The 15764-nt window shown below is 39.3% G+C and overlaps 1 pseudogene; it reads left to right on the top strand.

The window, feature by feature from the left end:
• Positions 1–10232: 10232 nt before the first annotated feature.
• Positions 10233–10574, top strand: LOC149846676 (secreted RxLR effector protein 161 pseudogene; annotated as a pseudogene).
• The last annotated feature ends 5190 nt before the right edge of the window (positions 10575–15764 follow it).

Raw genomic sequence — 15764 nt, 5'->3', positions numbered from 1 at the left:
GCCCCATTGTCCCCGGGTCCAATGCCATCCCTAGCTTTGAACAATAATAAGATTTGACTGTGAATTAGAAAATATAACAAATCTGGACAATTGATATTTTTTTATTGATGATTTTTTCCTTTTGTTGCTTGAAAAAACTAGGTCATGGTTAAACCACTTGTCTAAGTTATCACCTGAAAAAAACTTAAACGCTATATTTTTTATTTTTGAAAAAAAAAGATTATAAATTAACTCTTAAAATGAAAAGACTTACATCGAAGATTCTAAGTGATGAGATGATGCTCACTCATCTCATTGATAAAGAGCCAACAAGATAGAGATTACAATTGTAGACTAAGAACATGTTGAGGTCTTACTCCTTGAACACCTCAGGGGTATTACTTGGAGTTCACATTTAGCCGCCATGTAAGTTGACTAGAAAAACCAGATACTATGATTTGGACTTATAAGGTGCTTAATTTTTCAGGAGTCAAAAGAGCAAAATTGTTAATAAAAAAGTAAGTTAAACATGTTTGTCATATTTTTTAATTTGTGAGCAGTTATCACATTGAGCCAATAATGAATACCATCTTAGTCATTGTCCATAAAAAGAATTAGTAGATATATTAATTAAGTCTAAAAGCTTGATGCTCATTAAAATGAGAATTACCCTTTAGTTTTTTACCACAACATAGCAGAATGCATGAAGGCTTGTTTGGGAGCAGGAGATGGAGATGAGATGAAAGTGGATTTGTCAAATACATCATTTTGAGGACATAGTTGAAAACGAAAGATGGGAGGTCATCTCCACTCCCATATCCCAAATACAGAATCTCAAACAATGTTGTCAGTAGAATCGGCCTATACCGATTCTTAAGTGAATCGTTATGAATTGGCCAAAAAATAATTAAAAAATATTATGTGTCAATCAGAATATTACAGGTGTTAAAGCTATTAATATAATATTAAAAATTAATTTTAAGCTATTTTTTATATTTATTAAAAAATAGCTGATTTAGGATCAGTATTGTATCGATAGTTTGGTGATATGATACTTATCGGCCGATTCAAGTCGATACACATCGATACTAACAACACTGAGCAGGAGTTTAGATAATCTACATCTCACCTCTTATCTTTCCATTTTTGCACTAATCTTCGGCTTCCAAACAATGCCTAAATCCAACTCAATTCTTGTGCTTTTGAAAGCGGTTAAGTGAAAGGCATGCTTATTTAAACCACAAGGGGTTTGGTGAAGTGGAGGGGGTCTTCACTGCTAGACATGTGGTCAGGGTTTCATTCTTGCAAACATCATCCCCTTGCATATAAGAAAGGGAAAGTGTTGGTAACGTATGACTGTTACCGATAAAGGCCAAAAATCAAGGCCGTGAATCGTGGGAGAGAAATCTCCAAAAATTCAAAACGAAAACATCCTAATGGGGCAGTTACGATAGGGACAGAGGGATTGAGGGTAAGCCTCTATAAATTGAGAGATTATCCATCTACAGAAAGACAAGAAAGAAGAGAAAAACAAAGGGAATCCCTCAACATCGGAGTCCCCTTCGTGCAAAACCAACACTGGTATCAGAGCTCTCACCGATCCTCACCGCTCTCCCACAAGATCTCGTTGTTGCTTCATTTTGGTTTCGTCGGACCGCCTTTGCTCAAAGCGCCTTCCATCCAGCCGATTTCACCATTGCCCTATTTAGGCTGTCTGCAACAAAAGATCAGACATCTGGAAAAGCCCTTCATCCCATCCCCGCACCACTCCCTCTAGCTGAAAAGGGAAACCCCTTTGAGCAAGCCATTGACGACGCCCTGTGGCCCCGACGCCGATCACCTGACGCTGCCGACCCTCCTCTACCTCTCTCGTCGTCACCCTGTCTGCTACCCTGAGCTCACCTTTTGTCCCCTCTTTCATCCCCCCCTTATATAGACCGACACTGCGACTGCCTCCCGTCTGACCTCGCGTGCCGGCAGCCTCCACCCGCTGCCTTCCCTTCGCCAGAGTTGCTTCACCACCGACGACCATCGCCAGCCATCAATGACCCCAGTCGTCGGTCTTCACAGACTAAGGCCTTCCCCCTCGTTTCCTCTTTGCTGTAACCGACGACCGTCGATAACCCTCTCTGTTTTTCTGGCAAGACGCCAACGTCATTTCTCAGCTTCCGCATCTTCTTCCTTCTCGTCGGATTGTCTGTGACACGATTGTCGCCATCGTCGATGACCCTGTAGAAACGCTAGCCGTTTCGTCGTCTCCTCTTTCCTCAGTTCGGTTATGGTGGAGTGCATCAGGATTTCATTCGACTTACCAGAGGAGGCATCGATGATCGGAGTTAGGGTTATGTCTGGCTCGTTGGAGGAGATATCCCCAATCAAGGTTGGGGGTTTGTCCAGATTGTCGAAGGAAGGATCGCAGAGGGTTGAGGCTTCATCCACCTCGCCAAAAACAACGACAAACATAGTTGTCGGTGATACAAGCAAAGAGGTCATATAAACCCACCGCTTTTGCAGATTCCAGAAAGCGCAGAACACAGATTTTATAAACCTGTTTTCGAAAATTTCCAGAAACATATTTTTCACTTTTCAAGGTTTGCTTTTTTTTTCGCCTAAGCCGTTTGGCACCGGGCCTGCGCAACCCAGTCAATTCAAGCTTTTTGCGAACTGCGGTTTCAAGGTACGTTTTTCATTTATTTAAATATATAATGCTATAATAAATTATAAAATAATATAGAATGTTAGTTTGTATTATTTTTAATAAAGTATGCCTTCAAAATTAGATAAAGTTAGATAAAATATTAAACATATATTATTACATGCATGCTATTTAACTCATATATATATATTATTCATATATATGTATATATATATATATTATTCATAACATGCATAATCTTAAATTGCAAATATATTAGTTTCAAATTAATATGCATGTTCTCAAATTCCAAATTCTATGTTAAGTATGAATATTTTTTAATGTTGTTAAATATGATTATGTCCTTGATAAGTATGATGTTTATAAAATTAAATGATATTATTTTCAGAAAAATCCTAGTTCTAATGGCTAGTAAGTTCATTGTGTCTGAACTGGCTAAATTGGACAAACTGAATGGAACCAACTATGATATGTAGCACCGAAAAGTCAGATTTGGCCTTATCCATGACAATGTAGAACATGTCATCGATACCATTGAACAAGAAATTAATGATAAATCTACGAATTTGGAAAAGAAAAAATGGGATCAATGGATCACGGATGACAGGAAAGCCAAGAGTTTTATGCTCATGTTCATGAAGGACAATTTGATAAAATTTTTCGAGACGTACAAAACCTCCAATGAACTATGGAAAGCTATCAAGGAGAAGTATGACACCAAGACTGTAGTGAATACTCAACTTCTATTGCATCGGTACAATACATGTAAGATGCATGAAGGTGATAGCATTGTTGAGCATGTCAATAAAATGATCATCATGGCTAAAAAGCTGGAAACAGTTGAAACTGAGATTCCTGAGAAAATGCAGGTGACAACTATATTGAATAGTTTGCCAACCTCACTTGATATGGCAGCCACAACATTGAGAATGAGTGGTTCTGTTCTAAGTGTCACAGACCTGCCAACTAGGTTAGCAATTGAGCAGAACATACTAGCCAGGAGAAGAGAACTAGAGGTGAACCTGGAAGAGGCCAACCATGCACACCGGATTCCCATGCCTCATAATTATCCACTTGAAACCAAGAAGCCACAATTCAAAGGAAGATTCCAATCAAGAGGCAAGAAGGTTCTCCAAGGTGCCTATTACAACTATGAAAAATATGGTCACTTCAAAGCCAATTGTCCTAACAAGCAATAAAATAGAGGGAGGAATAAACCACAAAATGCTGGAGGAACTAGGAAGAGAGAATTCATTGGAGTGACTGAATGCAATGCTCCATTAGCCGACTCTAATGAATGGTGGATTGATTCGGGGGCTACTCGGCACGTAGCAAAAATGAAAAAGGGGTTGGTGTCGATGAAGAAGGTTAATGCTGGAGAACAAAGGGTGTATATGGGAAACAACACCTACCTAGATGTGGAAGGTGTTGGTGATTATAGATTGGATCTTGGGGACAACATCATGGTCCTCAAAGATGTATTCTATGCACCTAGAATGAGAAAAAATCTGATTTTTTTGCCAGCATTGATGAAGAGAGGCCTAGAAGTTAGGTTCTACAAAAGAAAAGTATCAATAGGGAAAGACAAGAAAGTACTAAACATGAGAAAGTTTATCCCGGAACATGATTTATTTTGTATCCCTCTAATTGACACTAAAAATAATAATATTGAGGTTTCTAAGTATTCCTTGTGTACTTTGTCAGAATGTGATCTATGGCACTCTAGATTGGGTCATCCTAAAAAATCTAAAATGGAACAAATGGTCAAAATGGATTTAATACCAGGTTTGACTAAGGTGGATTTATCACCTTGTGAACATTGTTTAGTCGGAAAAATGACTAAGAAACCCTTTTCAGAAGGAAAAAGATCATGGGAATTATTAGAGTTGGTCCATTTGAATATTTGTGGCCCTCTAAGTACAAAGATGTACAACAATAAAGAATATTTCATAACATTTATAGATGATTTTTCAAGGTTTGCCTATGTCTACTTAATCTCTCTTAAGTCAGAAGCATTTGACTGCTTCAAGAGATACAAGATGAAAATAGAAAGGCAACTTGGAAGGAATATTAAGGTGTTGAGAACCGATAGAGGTGGAAAATATAACTCAAAGGAATTTGAGTCATATTGTCAAGAACATGGAATCAAAAGAAATTTGACAATGCTTTATACACCACAATAAAATGGTGTGGCAGAAAGAAAGAATAAAACTCTGATGAATGTTGTAAGATGCATGTTATCAGACTCTGGTCTCTCAAAGAACTTGTGGGGAGAGGCATTGGTAACTGTGAATTATGTTCTGAACAGAATACCCACTAAAGCTGTTATGAGTACACCTTATGAATTATGGAATGGGAGAAAACCACATTTGAGTCAACTCAGGAAGTGGGGATCTGTAACCCATGTTCTCATTCTAAGCCAACTCAGAGATAAGTTGGATAATAGAACACTTAGATGCAACTTCGTAGGATATTGTGAGAAATTATATGGATATAGATTTTTTCATAAAGAGAAAGGAATCATTGAGTATAAGGATGCAACATTTCTAGAAAATGTTGTGGAAGAGGAATCTCTGGAAAAAGAGAAGGAACCTCTACTTGTAATAGGCGATGACTATTACAATGATATTCTTGAAAATGATCCAGAAATTGAGGATGAACCTCAGCTAGAAATGAAAAATGAAAATCCTACGAATGTGGAATCATCTAGTGTAAGACCCACGAATTTTATGAGAAATTCAATGTATGATTCTGAGGTAAATACTTTTGTATGTTTACGAGGTTGTCACACACATAATTAGATATATGTATACGTGTTGAAACAAATGCAAATTCCCAATGTACTATTTATCGAAACCCTAGATTCGATTTGAATCGCATTAGATCAATCAGGTCTCGAGTCGAAGAACTCAAAAGATGCAAAAACCCTATTATTTTTATGTGAATTAATGGGGAATGTATATCAAGAGGTATGGAGTATACTGGAGATGATCTTTTACGAAAGATCTAAATTTGAAATATGCTTTGAATTTCGATTCATAGTGAGCGATGTCCGAAATCGCGTAAGTGAAATGTACGAAGTGATATACGTACGATTCTGGATGAATTAATTTCTAAAAATTTTAAGGTAAATTCATAATATATATATTTAGTTTATCCCTGAATTTGGGTCCCAAACGAGAAAAAAAACTTGTTATTTCATGTGAATTACTGAAAAGCGTATATCGATAGGATGTGAGTCATAACGAGAGTGATTTTCGTGATAGATAAAAATTTTAAGGTTGTGCTTTGAAAATTTAGTTATAATTGGCTAAATTCAACCCACTTTGAATTAATCAAGATGAGAGAAATATCAAAAATTGGGTTTTTTCAGTAATTTAGAGAAATATTTTAAAAAACTTTGGTCTATTTTCAAATAAAATGAAAAATGCATGGTATTTTCACTCTAGGGGGCGTGTGGGGGCATTTCTGAATGTTTTTCAACCCTAGAGGGGCGTGTGGGGGCTGTGTAAGGGGCATTTTGGCAAGAAATTTCAAATAAATTCAAATACTAGAAGCCTATAGGGATGTTTTTGGGAGGAAAGAGTTATTTACGGAAGTGCCACCGCCTAGAAGGGTGTGACACTTAAGTGAATGAATTATAGCCATCCATTTTTAAGATTAAAACACATCCGTTGGATTACAACCTTAACTTATATAACCTTTGAGAAGAGAGAGAAAACCATTTTTCTCTTCTCTTCTCTCTCTCCCATATCCTCTCTTCTCTCTCCCCCAAAACCGTGGGTTCTCCATAGCCGACCATACACCTCCTTCAACCCTCTCCACCTTGCTAGTGTGTAGGGTTGGGTATCACGTGGGACTCCACCCTACATGCCTAAGCAAGAGAAGATCCTCCATTTTTTTGGAAGCATCAAAGTGAGGTTTTGTTCCACCTTCCATTTGCAGATCCTTGATTTTCTTTCGAAATATATAGATGTTTGTATCATCTTTCTCTAAAGGCATGAAACCGAATCCATAATATGCATTTTTTGATATGCATGAAGGATTTCGGTGGATTAGAATGTAAATCTAAAATTTTTCTTTCCCTTGTATGGTTCTTTTAAAGGTGAAGCTTGTGACTCTTCCATGAAGCCGAACCACCTTGCATCTATGGCATGCAAGGGGTTTTTTGGTGGATTAGATAATGCATGCTTGTTTTACAATTTAGGAATGCTTTTTCATGCCTACTTTCATCTTTTCTTTTTGGATATGAGAGTGTTAGTGGTTTTGAGCACCGGAACCACCTTCCTCCATGGAGTGCAAGGGGGTTCTCGGTTACCCCATAGCGGATTTCAGTTCATCATCTCCATGTGAGAGTAGCATGTTGTTTCCTTTTTCGTTTGGGTTTTCTCATTGCCGTGTTTTTGAGGGTTATTGTTTCTCTCTTTTTTTTTCTTTTTCCGTTGTGATGGTGCTGTCATGAGTGTGGTCTGCCCATGTTGCAGCCACTACTCATGGTGGAAGGGACGACAACAAGGTTGCTGTCTTCCACGGGTTGCTCATAAGACGGTTTGGGCTAGCACTAAGTATGGTTCAGACTGGACCCTATCCACCCCCGGTCTTAGCCCAGTGTTCGGACTGGGGAGGGGTGGCCTTTATTGTGCCATGGCCAGCACCGAGTGCTAGACACGCACTCGGGTGGCCATGGGCGCTGGCGCCCTTATGGCAGACGTTGTCCTGCAGCGTCTGTCCCTCTCTCTCTCTCGTTTGGTGCGTCTGGCACCCCCCCACCCTTGCTGGTCTGGACATCTCGGTCCAGACTAGGGCTCAGGCCTAAGCCAGGCGTTGCAACACCTGAACCGAGCCCAGTTCAGGTGGTGTGTTGCGGATGCCGGTTCGGGCAAGTGTGGACTGAATGTCCAAACTTGTTGTCGAGTTTCTGGGGACCCCCTGGTCCAACTGCGTGGGTCTGGACCTCTGTCCAGACCAGCAGGCTGCTTGACCCGCGTGTCAGCAGCACCCTGCGCTGGTGGGTTGGGAGGTGCCGCTCCCAAACCATGTCGGGTCCGTCGGCTGCGGTGTTGCGGTTGGCAGCCTGGGCTTTTGGTGGTTGGTTCGCGGTCGTAGCATGGCCATGGTGCAGCTCTTCGTGTGGAGTTGCTGCAGCCGTTGGGGGCAGCATGCTGCTGGCCTCCATCCTCGGCATTGTGTTGTTTCCCCATGGTGTGACCTCAATGGCTATTGGTTAAGTTACGCATCTCATAGCATGAAAACATTTGCAGTGACATATCTTAGCTATATCGCCGTAAAAAAGCTAGTATCATTCCTAGACACACGAAAATAGTTCACTTGCACATATGTCACTTATGTGCGCTATTTGTTGGCATTGGATGCGGTTGTGTGACTTGCAAAAACCTAATAGGAAATTAATGTCATATGCAGTGTTATGATGAAAAGAATATAAGGGAGCTACTTGCGTAATATTTTCGCTCTTAATTGGAGTTAATTGAAAGAAATGGTTCAGTAAATCGGGCACTATGTTCCCAATGTATGCTTATGCTACTTGACACTTACACACTTCTCGACACATGACTTCTAGTTGTGTGGATAGGATGACCCTCAATTGCAAAATAACATGGAATAATGGCATGTGGTGGTGATTGATTACGTATTAGGTGTGTCGATGACATTACAACACCCATGTCATAGACTCGTGGTTGTTGAACTCCTTGGCGAGTTGTTGTGGGCGATAGACCCACTTACCCACTTCGTGAGTTGAGCTCACTTATGTCAGCAATGTGGTGTCCCGCGTACTTTCACACCTCTTGTGATATGAGTCTAGAGGTGTTTTGCTCTGGATATATATTCATTGAAATACTCGTTGATGCCATTGAATAATAATTGTTGATTCCATAATCATGCTAGTAGCTAGATCATCGATCTTATTGCCTATTTTGGTTATGATATTAGAGTTGTATCTTCTTGCTCATTTGCGTAAATGTTTGAGATACCTGCGTAGTATGTTAATGCTTGGCATTTTCATTTACTTCTTAGTGTAATTCTTTACTGCTTCTCACTTGTTGTAGTTGCCTTTGTTTTATTATTTCAGATAATCTAATTGTTTCACCACGATGCACATATATGCTCACTTCCTGCTACTTTGATTAATTATGATAATGATTGCATATCATGTGATGAATGTTATGTAATTGCAAATGGATGGTCGTGGTTGATTTCTCACCAGCTCGCAAGAGTACTGACCTCATTTTATGGAGATACAAGTATTTGTTTATGAGGCTGCGATGGAGCTCGATGTGCGGCAGAGGGCTGAACCCACACTCTAGAACATTGAAGATCTTGGCAGTTGTCTTTTGTAAAGGAAAATGTTATATCATTTTGTAAATAATACTAATAAAATATTTTATCTTGTTGTTCACTCTGTAACCTGCCCATAATTTTTACTTGTTTCTCCCTTATGTTTTTCCGCCTTGCGTCATGTATTTCAAAAAAAAAAAAATTTTACCCTGAAAATCTAAAGGATTTTTCAAGTTGGGATTTTGGGGCATTACATCTAGTACACCTGCTATTGGCAACAAAAGATCGAGAACTTCTCCTGCATGGATGAATGATTATCATTTATATTTGTGTGAGCCTTCATGTTTATTTGTGGATATAGAAGATGATAATCACAAAGACCCGATAAATTTCAATGATGCGATGAACTCGCAGGAATCTGATTTATGGCTACAAACCATGAAGGAAGAAATGGACTCCATGAGAAAGAATGGAGTGTGGGAAATATGTGATTTACCCAAGAAAATGAAGGCTATCAGATGCAAATAGGTATTCAAGAGGAAGCTTAAAGTTGATGGGTTAATTGATAAGTTCAAAGCCCGATTGGTTGTCAATGGTTATTCTCAGAAAGCAGGTATTGATTATCAGAAAACCTATTCTCCAGTAGCTAAGTTTGCATCGATCAGAATTATCTTGGCCATCGTAGCGCATCTTGACCTGGAGTTATACCAGATGGTTGTCAAAACTGCATTCCTCAACGAAGAGTTGGAGGAAGATATTTACATGCAACAACCTGAAGGATTTCAAAAGGAAGGCCAAGAGGAAAGGGTATGCAAGTTAAAAAATCGATATATGGTTTAAAACAGTCTTCTAGACAATGGTATCTCAAGTTCCACGAAACAGTTAATCAACTGGGATCTATTGCAAATAAAGATGATAACTGTGTATATGTATTGAAGAGTGAGAGCACATATATAATATTATCCTTATATGTGGATGATATTTTGCTCACCGAAAAAGATATTCAGATGATGGAATACATCAAGTCTGAATTACGTGGAAGGTTTGACATGAAGGACATGGGTGAGGCCTCCTATGTTCTTGGTATACAAATTATGCGAGATCGGAAGTCTAGAATGCTGAGTACAAACCAAGAAGGGTATTTTCGGTCTGTACTCAAGAAATTCGGAATGTATAACTACAATCCGGCACCTACATTGTTGATCCTTGGGAAACGATTGGGAAAAGGCAATGTCTTGGAGAGGGACAAGATCCACTCACGGTGTCGTATGTTGAAGCAGTTGAAAGCTTGATGTATGCAATGATGAGTACGAGACCTGACTTGGCATATCCTGTGAGCTTGGTGAGTCGATACCAAGCTAATCCTAGAATAGCACATTGGGAAGTTGTTAAGAGGATAATGAAATATTTGAGAGGAACTTTGCACCATAAGTTGGTTTATCAAGCTGATACGCTTGATGTTATTGGTTATTCTGATGCAGACTTTGAAGGGGATAAAATTGTTGAAAAGTCCACTTCGAGACAACTGTTCATCTTTGGTGGTGCAGTTGCTTCTTGGGGCAGCAAGAAACAGGGGTGTGTTGCAAGATACACACAGGAAGCTGAGTATATTGCTTATAGCATGACTACTACTCATGCAGTCTAGATAAGACGATTCTTACAAGATATGAATCTCAACTTAGTAGATGAACCAATTGAGATGTATTGTGATAATCAAGCGACACTTAGCTTGATTAACAATGGAGCGAATAGCTCTTGCAGAAAGCATATAGAAATACAATATCACTATATTCGGGATATTGTACAGAAAAGGGAAGTGAAATTGTCTTATATCCCCACCAGTGATATGATTGCTGATCCTTTGACAAAAGGAATTCCAGCGAAAAAATTCATCAAGCATGTTAGCTTAATGGGTCTCAAGAACATATGAGCAAAGAAGAATGCATATCGCACGAATAGTGGGAGTATCAGAATTGAGATGACATACTTCATACGAATAAGTGCAAGTATGATTATTTGTTGGCCAAGTGGGCGATGTTGGTAACGTATGACCGTTACCGATAATGGCCAAAAATCAAGGTCGTGAATCGTGGGAGAGAAATCTCTGGAAATTCAAAATGGAAACATCCTAATGGGGCAGTTATGATAGGGACAGAGGGATTGAGGGGAAGCCTCTATAAATTGATGAATTATCCATCTACAGAAAGACAAGAAAGAAGAGAAAAACAAAGGGAATCCCTCAACGTCGGAGTCCCCTTCGTGCCAAACCAACAAAAATGGTATTATGACCTTTGTTTGTGTCGAAGCAAGACAACCTCCTGTGGGCAAGAGGTGCACCATGGGTTTATACCGTCAGGTAAGTGAGCATAAGTACATAAGGTATACCCAGTGCAACTAGGTCTTTAATATGGGGTGGTTTCCCCATACATCATGAAAAAAGAGAAAGGCATGTTGTGTTGGACATTTCGGGTCTAAGTACAACCCATAGGGTGACCCAATTTGATACTATACTAAGTGAGTTGTTAGTGGGCAGTTTATCAATGTTAGTGGGGTGGAGGTTACGTAAATGTGGAGAGACCACATTCAGTAACCACCCTCTATCTCCCATTATAAAAGGAAGGGCTGGATTGTATGATGAGTTTCAGTTTGGGTTTAGGGTCCTGCTCACCATCGACTTAAAGGCTTGGGCTCATCGTGGGCACCGATAGGTTGAGGAGAACGTTGAGCACCCGTACATCACATCATGACGTCTATCGGTACATATTTGATTTTGTGAATATGCCAACATTGAGTTATGGGCCCATGCATCACGCAATTTTGCTGTGTGTGTGGGTTGTATCGAGAGCATTTAGTTTACGCTCACCAATGTCGGGGTACCCTGTTATTGCTGTTGACGTAGACTCAGGCCTATTGTCACATTACTGCACCGCCGACAGTAACAATCACAGGTGGCGTAGACGACAGATAGCAAAATCGGGGCCGACATGTGTCGTATGCTCGTTCTGCTACCAGGTGACCTGCAGTGTTCTAGACTTCGACTAAAGTTTTTCAAGAAAAGCAAAAGAGGATCCATGTACCCCTTTGCATAATCGGGGAGAGAAAGATGTTGTCGCAGGGGGTCATCGCCTCACTAACAGTTTTGTCAGCGATGTTCCCTATCACCAGAGGCGCTGAAGGGGCATTTGCTCTCTTCGGTTCTTCTCTGGCCAGCCATCGCCGAAAATCAAGGGCGACCTCTTTCATAGGCCATCGTCGTTTCGCCAGAAGCATCGCCAACGCCGATTCGTCGACAACATTGTTGACATCTTTTTCCTACAACCGGGAGGTCGAAGGGGCATTTGCTCACTTTGGTAACAATTGAATCAGGGTGGTTTTCCGCCAGAGTTATCGCTGAAGACCGTAAGGCATGGTGGTGGCTGTCGTCGCCGACAGGCCTTTCAATCAGCCACCGAGGGGCAATGTTGGACCTCCCGTTACAAAAGGCCTCCTGTTACAAAACATGTAACCCTGGTCGGATCGGGTATTTCAACCTGGTATTGGGCCTGATCCAGACCTATTTTGGGTGGATCAGGTCTGTCGGTATATTGGGTCGGTCTTGACCCAAGATCAGACCCGGACCCGGATCCATTGGAGTTTCAGGTTTGGGTCTGATCCAGAGAGCTCGGGTCTTGTATGAATGGATTCTGATCCCAATCCTATTTGGATCGGGTCAGACTTGGATCCTGTTTGGACTGGGTCATACCTAGATACTGTTTAGACCGGGTGAGACCCAAATCCTGTTTGGACTGAGTTAGACCTAGATCATGTTTGGATTGGGAAAGACCCGGGTTGGACCAAGTCTTGTTTGGACTAGGTCTACCTCGGGTCCTATTTGTACCAGGTCTGCTCTGGGTCCTGGTTGGACCAAGTCTTGTTTGCACTAGGTTTGCCTCATGTCCTTTTTATACCAGGTCTGCCCCGGGTCCTGTTTGGACCAGGTCCGGTTAGGAATGGTCTGGGTTTAGTCTGGATCTGGTTTCCTTTATCTGACTCAGTTCTTATTATGGATCAAATCTAAATCTAAATTGAATCAGATAAGATCCGTAACAGGGTCCATGCACTATATACACCTAAACCAGATCAGTGACTGATACAACCCTTTCTGAGACTGATTTAAAGCCATTTTGACTGGTTCCTTTCGTTTTTTTATCGGTTCCGAGATGCAGAGACCCTGTTTTCATGAATCCATGGAAAGACAGATTTTCTCATTTGGTTATATGGTTTTGTGAGCTTTTGCTCATGTTTTGTACCCGTTTATTAGGTCCAGAACCGGTTTAGACCCTTGGATGTCCGGTTTGGAGTCATTTTAGACCAGTTCAGGATATTTTTAGATTGGTTCCAGCTTGAGGACCCTGGGTTTTACCCATATGAGAATGTTTTTATCATTTTTTCATGCTTTATAACTGTTCATTGTTAAGAAAGCATGACTTATGCATCTTAATTCATATGTTTTATATTGGTTAAGTTATGCATAATGTTTTTAAGCATAAATTATGACTAAATTCATGATATTTTATCATCAAAATTAGTTTATGCATATAAGTTGAAACATGAACTTGTATTTTGACAATATAATATATATTTTATCCTGAATATACATGCATTAATATGTGTGCATGGGCATACTCCATAATACAAATATAATTTTGATAAAAGATCTTCATTGACAAACTCATACAATCACCAAAGTTATCTGAGTTGCTTTGATTAAGGATTCTTTGAACCGTATTAAGATTCATTATTATGATTGTGTGTGACTTTATGAAGCACTAATTCTACCCAAAGGTAGGTCATTGTGCTTGAAATTCACACAGGGTATAATAGTAGATGTGTATTTCAGCCCATAAAGCATGTTCGTACCCAAAGGTACATTGTTGAATTGTCTCTAGTTACATGATCTGCTAATTTCACCAACTGAAGTCAACTCCTTATAAATTGAGGAGACGGAGCAACTATGAGTATTGTCGTTTCCATCAAAGTGGAACGATAATGGCTCAACTATGCTTGTCTCAGAAAATGTGAATAATAAAGGGTCTCAATGTTTACCTTTTCATCACAAGTCTCATCTGAGCAATAATAAAATCTTCTCTTTTGTTCCTTATTGTATCATGTTTTTTTCTTATTGACAGTTCTAGTAATATTTTCTTATTAGACGGATCTAAATTTTTAGACTTGAAAGAAATAGTATTGTTCACTCTAGGTTACATGAACCTTGATTTGGCCCTTAGGACTGACGAACCTCCCGCTCTTACAGAGTAGAGCACAGTCGAACAAAAGGTTGTATCTGAGAAGTGAAAGGGCTCAAACAGACTTAGCCTATTGCTTTTGCAATCACGAATGACTAAGAATATTTGAGGCGTTATTCCTCAATACAGGATAGTAAAGGAATTTTTGGGAGCCATTGAGGCTCAATTTGTCAGTTCTAATAAGGCAAGAGTTAGTATATTGATGTCCAAACTGGTATCTATGAAATATACTGGTGACAACCACATTCGACAACATATTTTGAAAATGAGGAACATTGTATCTCAACTGAATGACACGAAGTTCTCTATTTCTTATTCTTTCTTCATTCATCTGATTTTGACCTCATTGTCTACTGAATATGGACCCTTCAAAATCTCCTACAACACACATAACAATGAGTGATCTTTTAATGACCTCTTAACCAAGTATGTTGAAGAGGAGGAGAGACTGAAAGGTGAGAGGGTGTTGAGTGCACATATGACTTCTTATAAGAAAAAATAGAGGTCGAGGCTAAAGGGAAACTCATTCAAAAGGAAGAACAAGAAGAAAACCTCTTGGGAGAGTTCAAACTCTCAAACGAAAGCCAAATCCTAGGTAGGAGGTGTTTCTATAAAGTGTTTCTTTTGCAAAAAGAAAGGGCATAAGAAGATGGACTACTTGAAGCATAAGAAATGACTCAAAAATAAAAGTAATAAGTCATTCATTTTTCATGAGTGCAATTTGATTCATGTTTCATTGCATAGTTGGTGGATTGATTCTAGTACCACGGTGCACATTGTCAACTCTTCGCAGGCATTTCTGAACAAAAGGGAATCAACAGAGCATGAAAGAAGCATCTTCTCAAAACTAAGATGCGTTCGCATATCAAGAACGTTGAGACCTGCAAAATTGTGTTGAAATCAGAATTTATTTTAGATTTGGTTGATACATTTTATGTTTCAGCATATAGTCGAAACCTGATTTCAATTTCAAAACTTGATAATTTTGGTATTGTTTTTTAAATTTTAAATTTCAAGCTTATTATTATTAAAAATTCTATAAATGTAGGTTCTGCATACATGTATGACGTTTTATAGCAGCTAAAAATCAAATTTCAAATTTAGGAATCTCATTATGTTGAGAATACAATGATTGGCAATAAACGTGGCCTAAAAGAAGATCAATCATATTTGCTTTGGCATCGAAAGTTAAGACACATCTCGAAAGAGAGAGTCCAAAGACTTGTGAAAGAAGGAATCCTTTGATCCCTTGATTTCACGGATATAGGGTCATGGTGTGAGTTTTATGAAAACAATTTTAAAAACAATATTTTTGATAAAAAAACTAGTGTGAAAGCCAGACACCAAAATATAAAAACTGGCTCGCACAAGTGGTGGAGTCTGGGTCGATCTCAGGGAATGGAAAATACTTCGTATTCAAACACACAATCTAAACTACTCTTTATTGCCAAAATAAAAAGAATTAATTAAATAATTAACTAACTACGAGAGTACGGCCCTACGCAGAGGGCTTAAACAAAATAAATAAATGATTTATTACAGACCCAATT

The sequence above is a fragment of the Nuphar pumila genome, chromosome 2 (assembly GCF_984573655.1).
Source record: "Nuphar pumila chromosome 2, dmNupPumi1.hap1.1, whole genome shotgun sequence".
In the NCBI taxonomy this organism is placed as follows: Eukaryota; Viridiplantae; Streptophyta; class Magnoliopsida; order Nymphaeales; family Nymphaeaceae; genus Nuphar; species Nuphar pumila.
Note: the sequence above shows the minus strand (reverse complement) of the source record. Positions and strands in the feature narration are given on the sequence as shown.